The sequence below is a fragment of the Sciurus vulgaris genome (genome assembly GCF_902686455.1).
Source record: "Sciurus vulgaris genome assembly, chromosome: 9".
Classification (NCBI taxonomy): domain Eukaryota; kingdom Metazoa; phylum Chordata; class Mammalia; order Rodentia; family Sciuridae; genus Sciurus; species Sciurus vulgaris.
This window is the reverse complement of record NC_136469.1, coordinates 41,606,829-41,623,729: the sequence shown is the minus strand read 5'-3', so window position 1 is coordinate 41,623,729 and position 16,901 is coordinate 41,606,829. Positions and strand designations below refer to the sequence as shown.

The 16,901-nt window shown below is 37.4% G+C and overlaps 1 protein-coding gene across 4 annotated transcripts in view; it reads left to right on the top strand.

The window, feature by feature from the left end:
* The window catches only part of LOC306669957 (bifunctional heparan sulfate N-deacetylase/N-sulfotransferase 3), a 190,430-nt gene that overhangs the window by 51,767 nt on the left and 121,762 nt on the right, over nt 1–16,901 (top strand). Inside the window, exons 1-2 of one of the 4 annotated variants that reach the window (XM_079154210.1) lie at nt 7,666–8,294; nt 9,656–9,748. The exons of 2 other annotated variants lie outside the window; for them this stretch is intronic. The gene's annotated coding sequence lies outside the window, so the exon portion shown is untranslated. Of the gene's footprint in view, nt 1–7,665; nt 8,295–9,655; nt 9,749–16,901 lie in introns of those variants that run through there. One more of the 4 variants, XM_079154209.1, reaches the window with a different exon arrangement.

The window sequence follows — 16,901 nt, the reverse complement described above, 5'->3', positions numbered from 1 at the left end:
AATGGAGGGTCCATTCCAAGTTTTCTAAGGAACCTCCACACTGCTTTCCAGAGTGGCTGCACTAATTTGCAGCCCCACCAGCAATGTATGAGTGTACCTTTCTCCCCACATCCTCGCCAACACCTGTTGTTGCTCGTATTCTTGATAATCGCCATTCTAATTGGGGTGAGATGGAATCTTAAGGTGGTTATGATTTGCATTTCTCTTATTACTAGAGATGTTGAGCATTTTTCCATATGTTTGTTGATTGCTTGTAGATCTTCTTCTGTGAAGTGTCTATTCATATCCTTAGCCCATTTGTCGACTGGATTATTAGAATTCTTGGAGTAGAGTTTTTTGAGTTCTTTATAGATTCTGGAGATTAGTGCTCTATCTGAAGTATGATTGGCAAAGATATTCTCCCACTCTGTAGGCTCTTTCTTCGCATTGCTGATAGTTTCCTTTGCTGAGAGAAAGATTTTAGTTTGAAGCTATCCCAGTGGTTGATTCTAGCTTTTATTTCTTGTGCTATGGGAGTCCTGTTAAGGAAGTCTGATCCTAAGCCGACATGTTGAAGATCTGGACCTACTTTTTCTTCTATAATCTGCAGGGTCTCTGGTCTGATTCCGAGGTCCTTGATCCATTTTGAGTTTAGTTTCGTGCATGGTGAGAGATATGGGTTTAGTTTCATTCTGTTGCATATGGATTTCCAATTCTCCCAGCACCATTTGTTGAAGAGGCTATCTTTTCTCCATTGCATATTTTTGGCACCTTTGTCTAGTATGAGAAAATTGTATTTATTTGGGTTTGTGTCTCTGTCCTCTATTCTGTACCATTGATCTACCTTTCTATTTTGGTACCAATACCATACCGTTTTTGTTACTATCGCTTTGTAGTACAGTTGAAGATCTGGTATTGCAATACCCCCTGTTTCACTCTTTCTGCTAAGGATTGCTTTAGCTATTCTGGATTTCTTATTCTTCCAGATGAATTTCATAATTGCTTGCTCTATTTCTGTAAGGTACGTCATTGGGATTTTAATTGGAATTGCATTGAATTTGTATAGCACTTTAGGTAGTTTGGCCATTTTGACAATATTAATTCTTCCTATCCAAGAACATGGAAGATCTTTCCATCTTCTAAGGTGTTCTTTAATTTCTTTCTTTAGTGTTGTATAGTTCTCATTGTAGAGGTCTTTTACCTCTTTTGTGAGATTGATTCCCAAGTATTTTATTTTTTTCGAGGCTATTTTGAATGGGGTAGTTTTCCTAATTTCTCTTTCTGAAGATTCATCACTTATGTATAAAAATGCGTTGGATTTATGGGCATTGATCTTGTAACCTGCTACTTTACTGAATTCACTTATGAGTTCTAAGAGTTTTCTGGTGGAATTTCCAGGTTCCTCTAAATATATAATCATGTCATCAGCGAACAGGGATAGTTTGAGTTCTTCTTTTCCAATTTGTATCCCTTTAATTTCTTTGGTTTGTCTAATTGCTCTGGCCAGAGTCTCAAGAATGATGTTGAATAGAAGTGGTGAAAGAGGGCATCCCTGCCTTGTTCCAGTTTTTAGGGGGAATGCTTTCAGTTTTTCACCATTTAGAATGATATTAGCCATGGGCTTAGCATAAATGGCCTTTACAATGTTAAGGAATGTTCCCACTATCCCTATTTTATTAGTGTTTTGAGCATGAAGGGGTGCTGTATTTTATCAAATGCTTTTTCTGCATCTATTGAAATAATCATGTGATTCTTGACTTTAAGTCTATTAATATGGTGAATTACGTTTATTGATTTCCGGATGTTGAACCAACCTTGCATCCCTGGGATAAAACCCACTTGATCATGGTGCACTATCTTTTTAATATGTTTTTGTATGCGATTTGCTAAAATTTTGTTGAGAATTTTTGCGTCGATGTTCATTAAGGATATTGGTCTGAAATTTTCTTTCCTTGATGTGTCTCTGTCTGATTTAGGTATAAGGGTGATATTGGCTTCATAGAATGAGTTTGGGAGGGTTCCCTCCTCTTCTATTTTATGGAATACATTGAGAAGTATTGGAATGAGCTCTTCTTTAAAGGTTTTGTAGAACTTGGCTGAGAACCCATCTGGTCCCGGACTTTTCTTTGTTAGTAGGTTTTTGATGACTTCTTCTATTTCAGTACTTGAAATTGGTCTATTTAAATTGTTTATGTCCTCCTCGTTCAGTTTAGGCAATTCATATGTCTCTAGAAACCTGTTGATGTCTTCGAAATTTTCTATTTTGTTGGAGTATAGATTTTCAAAATAGCTTCTAATTATGTTTTGTATTTCAATCCTGTCTGTTGTGATATTTCCTTGTTCATTCCGAATTTTAGTGATTTGGGTTTTCTCTCGTCTTCTCTTCGTTAGTGTGGCTAAAGGTTTATCAATTTTGTTTATTTTTTCGAAGAACCAACTATTTATTTTGTCATTTTTTTGTATTGTTTCTTTTGTTTCAATTTCATTGATTTCAGCTCTGAGTTTAACTATTTCCTGTCTTCTACTACTTTTGGTGCTGTTCTGTTCTTCTTTTTCTAGGGCTTTGAGCTGTAGTGTCAGGTCGTTTATTTGTTGAGTATTACTTCTTTTATTAAATGCCCTCCATGAAATAAATTTCCCTCTAAGTACTGCTTTCATAGTGTCCCAGAGATTTTGATATGATGTTTCTTTGTTCTCATTTACCTCTAAGAATTTTTTAATTTCCTTCCTAATATCTTCTGTTATCCATTCATCATATAATAGCATATTGTTTAATCTCCAGATGTTGGAATAGTTTCTGTGTTTTACTCTTTCATTTATTTCTATCTTCAATCCATTATGATCTGATAGAATACATGCTAGTGTCTCTATCTTCTTGTATTTGCTAACATTAGCTTTGTGGCATAATATATGGTCTATTTTAGAGAAGGATCCATGTGCTGCTGAGAAGAAAGTGTATTTGTTCTTTGTTGGATGGTATATTCTATAAATGTCCATTAAGTCTAAATTATTGATTGTGTTATTGAGATATATGGTTTCTTTGTTCAATTTTTGTCTGGAAGATCTGTCCAGTGGTGAGAGAGGCGTGTTAAAATCACCTAGTATTATTGTGTTATGGTCTATTTGGTTTCTGAAATTGAGAAGGATTTGTTTGACGTACATGGATGAGCCACTGTTTGGGGCATAGATGTTTATGATTGTTATATCTTGCTGATTTATGCTTCCCTTAAGCAGTATGAAATGTCCTTCTTTATCCCTTCTGACTAACTTTGGCTTGAAGTCCACATTATCTGAAATGAGGATGGATACTCCAGCTTTTTTGCTGAGTCCATGTGCATGGTATGTTTTCCCCCATCCTTTCACCTTTAGTCTATGGGTATCTTTTTCTATGAGGTGAGTCTCTTGCCGGCAACATATTGTTGGATCTTTCTTTTTAATCCAGTCTGCCAGTCTATGTCTTTTGATTGATGAATTCAGGCCATAAACATTCAGGGTTATTATAGAGAAATGATTTGGTTTCCCGGTCATTTGGTTCATTTTTTAAATTTTGTTTATTTATTTGTTTGACACAACTTGTTTCCTTCTTTATTTGACAATCCCTTTAGGATAATTCCTCCCTTTGCTGATTTGGTTCTTTGTTTTTCATCTCTTCCTCATGGAATATTTTGCTGAGAATGTTCTGTAGTGCTGGCTTTCTTTTTGTAAATTCTTTTAGCTTTTGTTTATCATGGAAGGATTTTATTTCATCGTCAAATTTGAAGGTAAGTTTTGCTGGGTATAAGATTCTTGGTTGGCATCCATTTTCTTTCAGGGCTTGAAAAATGTTGTTCCAGGCCCTTCTGGCTTTTAGGGTCTGAATTGAAAAATCTGCTGATATCCGTATTGGTTTCCCCCTGAATGTAATTTGGTTCTTTTCTCTCACAGCCTTTAAAATTCTGTCTTTATTTTGTATGTTAGGTATTTTCATTATAATGTGCCTTGGTGTGGGTCTGTTGTAATTTTGTGTATTTGGAGTCCTATAAGCCTCTTGAACTTGATTTTCCATTTCATTCTTCAGATTTGGGAAATTTTCTGATATTATTTCATTGAATAAATTGTTCATTCCTTTGGCTTGTTTCTCTAGGCCTTCCTCAATCCCAATAATTCTTAAATTTGGCCTTTTCATGATATCCCATAGTTCTTGTAGATTCTGTTCATGATTTCTTACCATCTTCTCTGTTTGTTCAACTTTGTTTTCAAGGTTAAATATTTTGTCTTCAATGTCTGAGGTTCTGTCTTCCAGGTGTTCTATCCTATTGGATATGCTTTCTATGGAGTTCTTAATTTGGTTTATTGTTTCCTTCATACCTAGGATTTCTGCTTGGATTTTTTTCAATATCTCTAACTCTTTATTGAAATGATCTTTTGCTTCCTGTATTTGCTCTTTTAACTGTCGATTGGTGCGATCATTCAATGCTTGCATTTGCTCTTTCATCTCATCATTTGCTTCTCTGATCATTTTAATTATGTACATTCTGAACTCCTTTTCTGTCATTTCTTCTGCCATGCTGTCGTTGGGTTTTATTGATGTAACATCTAGATTTGTTTGCAGCATTTTCTTTCCTTGTTTTCTCATATTGTTCAGGTATCAGTGGACCGCTGAGATATTGCAGATTTCCTCTATTGACTTACAATGTCCCTGAAGATTTCTATATATATTCCCCCTTAGCCTTCAGTAGGCTGAAGTCTTGGATGAAGTTGATAATGCGGTGCTCCACAAGGAAGCTGCCTCTCTAGGAGTGGTGTCCTTCAGGTGGGGTATAATTCCTGCTAGTGGGCAGAGGTGCCTCCACTTGGTGACCAATGGCCATCCAAAGGGGACCTAGGCTGCGGGCTGAGGCAAGGCCTGTTTGGGCCTGAGTCTCTGGTTTTACCATCCTTGTGGGGAAACCTCACCCGGCAGGGAAGACTCACCCGGTGGGGAGGTCTCGCTGGTCAGTTCCCTCCTAGAGGTTCCCCTCAATTTACAGCTACCGCCTGGGCTGGGCTGCCTTCCTCTGCAATGTTCCCAGGGGCCCGGCCCTACCTCCTGGGCCTGGGAGCCTCACCCTTCACAGATGAATCTCCTTAGGCTGCCCCTCCTCAGAGAATCTGCCCGCAGGCCTGGAACCTTCGCTCCGCCCTAAGCCTGTCTCTGTGGGGCTCTTCCACCCAGAAGCCTCCTAGATCCTGGGACCCTGCTCTGTACCTAATCGCCTGGCTATGCGGCCCCTCCTCTGAGCAGCCACCTGGGGCCCCGAACAATCGCTCTGAGTCCCAGAGACCCGCCACACGCCTCTTCCTCCAGACAGCCGCCCAGTATTCTGGTGCGGTCACTAGGAGTCCAAGCAACTCACTTCGTGCCTCCTCCTCCCACCAACCACCCGTAGCCCTGGGCAATCAATCACTCCGAGTCGAAGTGACCCTCCCCTTTCCTCCTCCTTCTCCAGATAACCCCCCGGGTGTTCAGGAGCGGTCGCTCTGAGTGGCTCTGAATCCACGTGACCCGCTGCACGGGTCCTCTGGGCAACTGCCCAGAGCTCTGGTGCGGCCACTCAAGACCAAGCGACCCACCACGCTCCTCCTCCAGGCAGCCCCCCTGTGTTCAGGAGCTGTCACTTTAAGTCCAAACAACTCACCACTCGCCTTCTCCTCTGAGCAGCCGCCTAGAGCGCTAATGCAGTCACTGCGAGTCCAAAGGACCCGCCGCGCTCCTCCTCCTCCTCCTCCTCCTACTCCTCTGGGCAGGTCCCGGTGTTCAGAATTGGTCTGAGTTCAAACAGCTCGCCACGCAGCCCCTCCTCTGGCAACCGCCTGCAGCTCTGGTGTAGTCACCCCGAATCCAAGCGGCCGTGCTCCTCTTCCTCCTCCTCGTCCTCAGGGCAGGCCCCGGTGTTCAGAAGCAGGCGCCCTGAGTCCAAACAGCTCGCCGCGCAGCTTCTCCTCTGGCAACCGCCTGTAGCTCTGGTGCAGTCACTCCGAATCCAAGTGGCCACGTTCCTCCTCCTCCTCCTCAGGGCAGGCCCCGGTGTCCTGAGTCCACACAGCTCTCCTCGCCACTCCTCCCCTGGGCAGCCGCTGGAGCCCCAGTGGTTGCTCCGAGTCCCAGCGCTGTGCCAAGCGGCCTCCTTTATGGTGCTCACAGTTGTCCGCGTTCACTGCTCCAGCGGGGGGAGGGGCTCTCGCCGGCAGCTCTACTTCACAAAGTTTCCCGCGTTCCGGGATCACCGTCCCATCCGGGATGCCTTCCCAATGGGTGAGAGTCACCCGGCTGCTTTGAGTTGGTCCCAAGTGTCTCAATATCTCCTCTTTTGAATCCTGAGTCCTGGAGCAACATGAAATGCAGCCACCCTCTAGGCCGCCATCTTGAAACTAGTGCCTCTTTTTCTGATCTTGCATCATGCTGAGCTTTGGGGATTCAGACATTTGGGAACATAGACATAATTACTATCTCATGGAGTTTATAGTCAATCTACTTTACCTCACTTTTAATATATAGAACAAACTTCTGGATTTGGATGGCTCAGCATTATTTCTTATGTTTGTGTATGTGTGTGTGTGCACATGTGTGTATATTTAGCATTTTTACTTCTTGAGGAGAATAGATTTACTACTCATATGGTTCCCACCTATTAAAAGATATAACTTGCTTTAGAATAATAGTAAATGGTGATACTCTATCCTTTTATATTGGATCCTTTTGTGGGCTGTGCCATGTTGGCGGCATCGGGATGGCGCCTGATCACATCGGCAGCGAGGAGGTTAATTGACATAAGCACACTCAGGTGATTTTCTCGTCCACGCACACAATGTATGCGCATGTGTTCTCCAGCACTAATTGCCTGCTCCGAGCGTCTTGCCTAATCTTTGCGTAAGAGGCGTGGCCCTGCTCTCCGCCTCCTGGAGGTGATATAAGCGTAGGCGGAGTGAGACAGGGAGACAGCAGCCATTAGCAGAAAAGCAGTAGCAGAAGACACGTGGCGTGGCAGTAGCCAGAGAAGAAGACACGCCATAGCAGCCATTAGCAAAAAAGTAGCTAGACGCGCAGCAGCAGCCAGAGGGAAAAACACGCGGCAGTAGCTAGTAGGGACATACGCAACAGCAGCCATTAGCAGAAAAGCTAGAAGAAAGAACACAGCAGCGAGTAGGGGCAGCGGCGGAAGGCAGATCGCAGAACTGAGAACTGAGACGCATCACTAGGGCACCTTATGCAGGACTTTAAAGCATAGCAACTCTCTTCCTCTGGGCTCTAAGCAAAGTCTGTCCTTCTCTCAAGGTCTCTCTTAAGCAAAGTCTCTCTCTCCTCTCAAAGCAAGTAAACCTCATTTCCTCTATCCTCTATAAACAAGCAAGAAAGCAGTGCACTAAAGAGAAAGATAGAAGTGCCTCAGTTTCCACTCCACCACCCATAAAACCCGTGCAAGTTGTTGCTGCAAGCGGTGACAAATATCCACAGATTTTGGAACTGCAAAGAGCCAGCAACAGTATCCCATATTTCTTTTTCTCTTTTGCTGCAAAAAGCAGGTATTTTAAATTAAGATACTAACATTATTTTTATGATAACACAGAAAATGTTTTTTCTGCATAACTGAATGATTGAGATGCAGCTAATAGTTTCCTATAGATATTGTATTGTAAGACATTATAAACTAATTTTACATGTATTTTTAAGAGTACATTAGTATTCTATTTAAGCATATCAACCCTAAGTAAAAATAATATGTATAGCAAATACTTAGAGTAGCACTTAATAGTTTACTGTTTCCTACTCACATATTATTTGCCAATTTCAGTTCAACAAGTGTTGTAGGAAAGTCATTCCTCACTATATAATTTAAAGTTTATGCATAATATATAATCTAGACCAGTTAAATATATACAACAAAAATAATTCAAATTTACTAGTGACTTTTTCCCTGAGCTTTCACATAAACCTTTGTCCCTAATCTTTTAATACAAAACAAACAACAAAATACATGAACATTGTGGTGGAACAAAATGAATTCACTGTCCTTTAAAAGGAAATTCAACCCTTTACAGGTTACTATAATGCAACTGCTTGGGTATTTCTCATCTTTAGTGTTGATTAGACAACACTTAAAGAACTAAAGATCAATTTGAAAATATAATTTAACATTTTAAATGTCTTTAAAAGTTTTTGCATGGGTAACAGGAAGAAATGGGAGATGGAGTTGCTTGACAGGACATAAAGAAGTTTACAAAATTGCTTGAAGAAAGGACAGTGGATTCATCCTAGAGCTAGAACTCTAGAACTCAGTTTCCACATGCTAGAAAAGGTTTTTGGGTTTTGGGACATATATACATTTTGCATGTGATTTTTATAATGAATCTATGATCTATATGTTGTTATTCTATTTTTCCAGAAACTGATTTGGCGAGGTTCAGTAACTTTTTCAAGTATATACAGTAGTTAAGAACAGAGTCAGGGTCCAAAATTATTATGATTCTAAATCTGCTGCACATTCATTGTGCCATGTGGGTGAGGCCATGTTCAAGAACAGACCTAAAACAATTTAAAGAAGGAGTACTATAATCTCTAAAAACATCTCATTCTAATTAACAAGTTTCTGTATGAAAATTCATGGAAAACACCCTCTCATCTTTGGTCTTTATATTTTAGATTGTCAGAACAAACATTTTTCCTTTTAATGTTTAGAATGTATACACCTGGGAGCTGAGTGGATGTTTTACCATTAGGAATGTTGTAAGTCAATACAGTACCATAAGTATTGGTATCATGTTAAGAGATTATAAATACTATAGCAGACAGTGACCAAGTACCATGTTTCCCACTAGTTCACTGGTCTTTCCTGCATTTCTTTCTTATTTCCTTGCTGAATGCCAGTTGTGTAGCTAGGTCAAATAGTAGTTGATCCTGGTCTTATTTATTGTTTACTGTATCCCTCTAAAGGTGTCTTCCCTCTAATTGTTCATGATACCCCACTATCTTTTCTAATCTAATTAACTGTTTCCAGCATATTTCAGTGTTTTCTTTATCTATAAACAAATCTTTAATATAGAGTCTTCCTAATTCTATACCTCATCAGACAGAGATTGAGGTGATTTTTGGAGAACATCATAGTTCTTTGGTATCCTGCTGTCCAACTCTACAAATGTTGCACTCAGTGAATGCTCTATGATCTAAATGCCAATGGGTAAACATTTTAGTTTAGCTGATATGATTAATAATTTTATGCAGAAACTTGACTGGGCTAAAGGATGCCCCATCAGCTGATAAAACATGATTTTTGTGAGTGCCACTGGGGAAGTTCTAGAAAAGAGAAGATTTTGAACTAGTGAACTGAATAGCATAGATGGCCCTCACCAATGTGAATGGGTATCTATTATTCAATGGATGATGGACTGAATAGAATGAAAAGATGGAGGAACAAATTCACTTTCTCTGCTTGAGCTGAGATTTCCATCTTTGTCCCTCCTTGGGCAGGCAATCCTTGTTCTCAAGCTTTTAGCAACAAAGCTAAAAGGATTTTCAGCATCACCCCCACCACAATTCTCAAGCCTTCAGACTGTAACTGTATTACACTGCTTTCTTGGTTCTCTAGCTTGCCTCCACAACCATATTTCCAATCCTATAATAAATCTCATATCTCTCTTCTGTTGGTTCTGTTTCTCTCAGGAATCCTAACAGCTTCAGTATTCAAAGACCAATCTAATCTTCCCATTTCCAGTATAACTTCAAGTTTTGGGAGCTAAGAGTGACAATCAGTTGGTAAGAGTGGAAGGAAGATCACCCTCTTATTCCCTTGTATTGCACTATATCACCAAGTTTTTATATGCCAGTGATAACAGTGTCCAGTGTTAATATTCTTCGTTTTGAGATTTGAAATCCAAAATGCTTCTTTAAATCAATTGTTCAGCATTTAACTAGCTTTGTGACAAAGGGGAATTCACTTAAATTATTTAAGTAATGTCTGCCATTATCTCTCTTTCACTATTTCTGAGACCTATGTCTGTCTGTGTGCAGATAAATATATACATAGATATAGGAACTTATAATAAGTTGTCCAATTGCTTTCATTTGCTTTAGCAGATGTAGAAATTTTTATTTATGATAAAATTAGTACATGATTGATTAAAATATCTTAATTCTAATTTTGTGTTCAAACCCAGTATTTTTTTCTTGCTATTGAAAAACCATATATGGCAATGAAATTTCTTCCCTGTCTTTAATTTGGTTTGCCAACCCAGTTTGTTCACTTACAGACAACAAAACAAGTAAAAATATAATCTTGGAAGCAAAAATTAAAAAATTAAAAATCAGCAGATGTTCTCCCAAAGAATGTCACACGTGTGATGAATACTAACACAAATCTCAGTATGACTTTTTTGAAATTACAGTTAATTTCAATTTTTGTCACTGATTTACTGTTTCTTATATTCATTCTCTTAAAGAAAGTTGGATAAAATCCAAAAATATTTCAAAGTTGCCATTTTACTTAATTCTCAAGCGCTCAATTTTGTTAAATTTGATCTTTCTTTTGCTTCTAACTAGATCTTTCAATGTTTGTGAATGTTCTTGGTTTTGCAGAATGAGGACTTTAAAAATTAAGGAGTGGGATAAGCATACAGACTCAAATTTGAAAAAAGGACTTTGAAATGTTATGTGTTGAGTTGCATTTAAAATGCAGTTCTCTTATAGTTTTATTGCTTGTTTCTTTTTAATCATTGAATAAGCATTTTAAATTTTGTTACAAAGTGGTTTTGTTTTATGAAGAACACACTAAATTATTTTCTGCTATAGAAATGTCTGCTTCATTTGTGTATAAAATTGTATTGATATGTGACTTTACAGTTCTAATTTATCTATATCTATATATATTCAATGTACCTAGATTTATTTATTGAAAAAATAGAAGTCATAATATTAGCATCCTTATTATTTATTTTTAATTATTTTAATTTTTCATTGGGAAGTATGTTACTTTTAAAATGGTCAGTGATTACCCTAAGTATATATTTTCGGAACACTTTAAGAAAAGACCATTGTTCAAAAGTTAAATTAGTTTTGAAAGTAGATATCTATGTTCTTTAAGTTTTTGGTTGGTATGGAGGATACTAAATGGTGCAACTTAGGGGTCCTCATTTACTTCCCTCATCCTTAGCCAAGGGGCTCTACATATCAGAGAGGTTGATTGCTCAAGAAACTTGTGAGCTGTTTGAATATAGTGTGATAACATTGATTTAGTTTGTTCTGATTAGACTTTTAGGCATTATCAGATTACTTTAGAGAATAAAGCAAATATATAAATATACATGAACAAATATATAAATAAATAATAAAGCATTTATATCATTTTATAGTAATTTCTTCATAGTAATGAATAAAATATTTTAGTTTAAAATTGAGTAATAATAAAAATCATTCTAGTAATGAATTTAGTGAAAAGAATACGGGCCTAAGAATATTGCTTGTACATAAGCTTCCTGCACTGAACAGGAGAGTGATAAGCATATTTTAAATAGATGAAAATAATGGATAATTACAATATTTAATGTTAATATCATAAACATTTCCAAATTCTGGTTTATAAGAACAATTTAAATGTGAGCAATATTAATACTTAAGTATATAAAATGTCATCTAGAAATAGGTTCCACTCTTCAACATACATAGGCATTCTAGTATCTGCCAACTGTTTCAGTGTATCTTTTAAGTATTCCCATATTTGTTTCTAGAATATCAAATAATTGTGTAAAATTTCCAAATCAGACCTGAAAAATCAGGGCTAATTTAAGTATTTGAAATCAATTCATTCTAATTTATGAAGGGACTGATTCCTAAGTATATTATTTAAATTTTAAGGCCTAGAAACAGGATAGATTCATTTGTTGCCTATCAAATATCATTTTTCCGAATATATAAGGAACTCAAAAAACTCTACACTAAGAATACAAATAATCCAATCAACAAATGGGCTAAGGAAATGAACACACACTTCACAGAAGATCTACGAGCAATCAACAGATATATGAAAAATTCTTCAACATCTCTAGTAATAAGAGAAATACAAATCAAAACTATCCTAAGATTCCATCTCACACCAATTAGAATGGCGATTATCAAGAACACAAGCAACAATAGATGTTGCCGAGGATGTGGGGAAAAAGGTACACTCATACATTGCTGGTAAGTTGCAAATTAGTGCAGACACTCTGGAAAGCACTATGGTGATTCCTTAGAAAACTTGGAATGGACCCACCATTTGACCCAGCTATCCCACTCCTTGGCCTATACCCAAAGGACTTAAAATCAGCATACTACAGAGATACAGCCACATCAATGTTTGTAGCTGCTCAATTCACAATAGTCAGATTGTGGAACCAACCGAGATGCCCTTCAATTGATGAGTGGATAAAGAAACTGTGGTATATATATACAATGGATTATTACTCAGCCATAAAGAATGATAAAATTATGGCATTTGCAGGCAAATGGATGAAGTTGGAGAATATCATGTTAAGTGAGATAAGCCAATCTCAAAAAACATAAGGAAAAATTATCTCACTGATGAGCAGATGATGACACATAATGAGGGGTGGGAGGGGGCAAGAATGAAGGAAGGAGGGACTGTATAGAGGGAAAGGAGGGGTGGGAGGGGTGGGGGGATGGAAAAAATAACAGAATGAATCAAAAACTATTACCCTATGTAAATGTATGATTACACAAATGGTATGCCTCTATTTCATGTACAGAGAAACAAGATGTATCCCATTTCTTTACAATAAAAATAAAAAAAAGACCCCCCCCCCAAGAAAAAATGTACATTAGAAAAGAAATGCAGATTACAAAGTGAAGTTCAAATTCAAGTTTAGTTTGAACAAACAAACAAAATGACAAAAAGAATGGCAGGCTTACCGGATTTTAAGTTAGAAAATTGAATAACACAAGGCACTATTTAGAACGTACTTCAAATCTTTATTTTAACCAATGAAAGGGAAATAAAGAATAAAAGGAAGTGATTAAAATGGAAAAAGAAGAAATATGTGATGAAGAGGAAGGAAAGATATAAAGAGTCAAACAGAATGATCCCCTGGGATAAAGAACTAAGGGAGAAAGGAAGGTAGAAGAAGAATGAAATAAATTAAATATATTTAATAAATGATTAAATAAATGAAATAAAGAATTTTAGTAATTTGAGTTTTCTCCCTCTTTCTGTTTGTTAGTGTGGCTAAGGGTTTATCAATTTTGTTTATTTTTTCAAATAACCAACTCTTTATTTTGTTAATTTTTCCAATTGTTTCTTTTGTTTCAATTTCGTTTATTTTGGCTCTGATTTTAACTATTTCCTGTCTTCTACTACTTTTGGTGTTGGTCTGCTCTTCTTTTTCTAGGGCTTTGAGCTGTAGTGTTAAGTCGTTTATTTGTTGATTTCTACTCCTTTTGTTGAATGCACCCCATGAAATAAATCTTAATCTAAGTACTGCTTTCATAGTGTCCCAGAGATTTTGATATGATGTGTCTTTGTTCTCATTTACTTCTAAAAATTTTTTTATTTCCCTCCTGATGTCTTCTGTTACCCATTCATCATATAATAGTGTATTATTTAATCTCCAGGTATTGGAGAAGTTTCTGTTTTTTATTCTGTCATTTATTTCTAATTTCAATCCATTATGATCTGATAGAGTACAAGGTAGTATCTCTATCTCCTTGTATTTGCTAACAGTAGCTCTGTGGCATAAGACATGGTCTATTTTAGAGAAGGATCCATGTGCTGCTGAGAAGAAAGTGTAGTCGTTCTTTGTTGGATGGTATATTCTATATAAGTCGATTAAGTCTAAATTGTTGATTGTGTTATTGAGATCTATGGTTTCTTTATTCAATTTTTGTTTGGACGATCTATCCAGCGGTGAGAGAGGTGTGTTAAAATCGCCTAATATTATTGTGTTGTAGTCTATTTGATTTCTGGAATTGAGAAGGATTTGTTTGACGTACATGGATGAGCCAATGTTCGGGACATAGATATTTATGATTGTTATGTCTTGCTGATTTATGCTTCCCTTAGAGACATATGAATTACCTAAACTGAACGAGAAGGATATAAACAACTTAAATACATCAATTTCAAGCAATGAAATACAAGAGGTCATCAAAAGCCTACCAACAAATAAAAGTCAGGGACCAGATGGGTTCTCAGCAGAGTTCTACAAAACCTTTAAAGAAGAGCTCATTTCAATACTTCTCAAAGTATTCCATAAAATAGAAGAGGAGGGAACCCTCCCAAACTCATTCTATGAAGCCAATATCACCCTTATACCTAAACCAGACAGAGACACATCAAGGAAAGAAAATTTCAGACCAATATCCTTAATGAACATCAATGCAAAAATTCTCAACAAAATTTTAGCAAATCGCATACAAAAACAAGTGGGTTTTATCCCAGGGATGCAAGGTTTTCAACATTCGGAAATCAATAAATGTCATTCACCATATCAACAGACTAAAAGTTAAGAATCACATGATTATTTCAATAGATGCAGAAAAAGCATTCGATAAAATACAGCATCCCTTCATGCTCAAAACACTAGAGAAAATTGGGGTAGTGGGAACATTCCTTAACATTGTGAAGGCCATCTACGCTAAGCCCATGGCCAATATCATTCTAAATGGTGAAAAACTGAAAGCATTCCCCCTAAAAACTGGAACAAGACAGGGATGCCCTCTTTCACCACTTCTATTCAATATTGTTCTTGAGACTCTGGCCAGAGCAATTAGACAAACCAAAGAAATTAAAGGGATACGAATTGGAAAAGAGGAATTCAAACTATCCCTGTTCGCTGATGACATGATTATATATTTAGAGGAACCTGGAAATTCCACCAGAAAACTCTTAGAATTCATAAGTGAATTCAGTAAAGTAGCAGGTTACAAGATCAATGCTCATAAATCCAACGCATTTTTATACATAAGTGATGAATCTTCAGAAAGAGAAATTAGGAAAACTACCCCATTCACAATAGCATCGAACAAAATAAAATACTTGGGAATCAATCTCACAAAAGAGGTGAAAGACCTCTACAATGAGAACTACAGAACACTAAAGAAAGAAATTAAAGAAAACCTTAGAAGATGGAAAGATCTCCCATGTTCTTGGATAGGCAGAATTAATATTGTCAAAATGACCATACTACCAAAAGTGCTATACAGATTCAATGCAATTCCAATTAAAATCCCAATGGTGTACCTTACAGAAATAGAGCAAGCAATTATGAAATTCATCTGGAAGAATAAGAAACCCAGAATAGCTAAAGCAATCCTCAGTAGAAAGAGCGAAGCAGGGGGTATGGCAATACCAGATCTTCAACTCTATTACAAAACAATAGTAACAAAAACGGCATGGTATTGGTATCAAAATAGACAGGTAGATCAATGGTACAGAATAGAGGACAGAGACACAAACCCAAATAAATACAATTTTCTCATACTAGACAAAGGGGCCAAAAATATGCAATGGAGAAAAGATAGCCTCTTCAACAAATGGTGCTGGGAAAACTGGAAAACCATATGCAACAGAATGAAATTAAACCCCTATCTCTCACCCTGCACAAAACTCAACTCAAAATGGATCAAGGACCTCGGAATCAGACCAGAGACCCTGCATCTTATGAAGAAAAAGTAGGTCCAAACCTTCAACTTTTGGCTTACGAGTAGATTTCCTCAACAGGACTCCGTAGCACAAGAAATAAAAGCAAGAATCAACAACTGGGATAGATTCAAACTAAAAAGCTTTCTCTCAGCAAAGGAAACTATCAGTAATGTGAAGAGAGAGCCTACAGAGTGGGAGAATATCTTTGCCACTCATACTTCAGATAGAGCGCTAATATCCTGAATCTATAAAGAACTCAAAAAACTCTACACCAAGAATACAAATAATCCAATCAACAAATGGGCTAAGGAAATGAACAGACACTACACAGAAGAAGATGTACAAGCAATCAACAGATATATGAAAAGTGTTCAACATCTCTAGTAATAAGAGAAATGCAAATCAAAACTACCCTAAGATTCCATCTCACCCCAATTAGAATGGCGATTATCAAGAACACAAACAACAATAGGTGTTGCCGAGGATGTGGGGAAAAAGGTACACTCATACATTGCTGGTGGGGTTGCAAATTAGTGCAGCCACTCTGGAAAGCAGTATGGAGATTCCTCAGAAAGCTTGGAATGGAACCACCATTTGACCCAGCTATCCCACTCCTTGGCCTATACCCAAAGGACTTAAAATCAGCATACTACAGAGATACAGCCACATCAATGTTCATAGCTGTTCAATTCACTATAGCCAGATTGTGGAACCAACCTAGATGCCCTTCAGTTGATGAATGGATAAAGAAACTGTGGCATATATATACAATGGAATATTACTCTGCCATGAAGAATGATAAAATTATGGCATTTGCAGGCATTTGGAGGATATCATGCTAAGTGAGATAAGCCAATCTCAAAAAACTAAAGGACAAATGATCTCACTGATAAGCGGATGAGGACATATAATGGGGGGTAGGAGGGGTTAGCGTTAGGGTTAGGGTTAGGTTTAGGGTTGGGGATAAGGAGGGTGGTAAGAATGGAGGAAGGAAGGACTGTATGGAGGGAAAAGAGGGGTGGGAGGGGTGGGGGGAAGGGAAAAATAACAGAATGAATCAAAGAAGATTGCCCTATGTAAATTTGTTTTTTAATTAAAATAAATATATATTAAAAAAAGGAAGAAAAAAAATGAAATAAAGAGCAACCGGTTTTAAAAAGTAAATGAAATTAACAGATGGGTGAGTACATAGGTTGATGGGTAGACATAGACAGATGATAGATACTGCAGACAATTATAGTATCAACATCTAATATTTTATGATACTTTTAAAAGTTT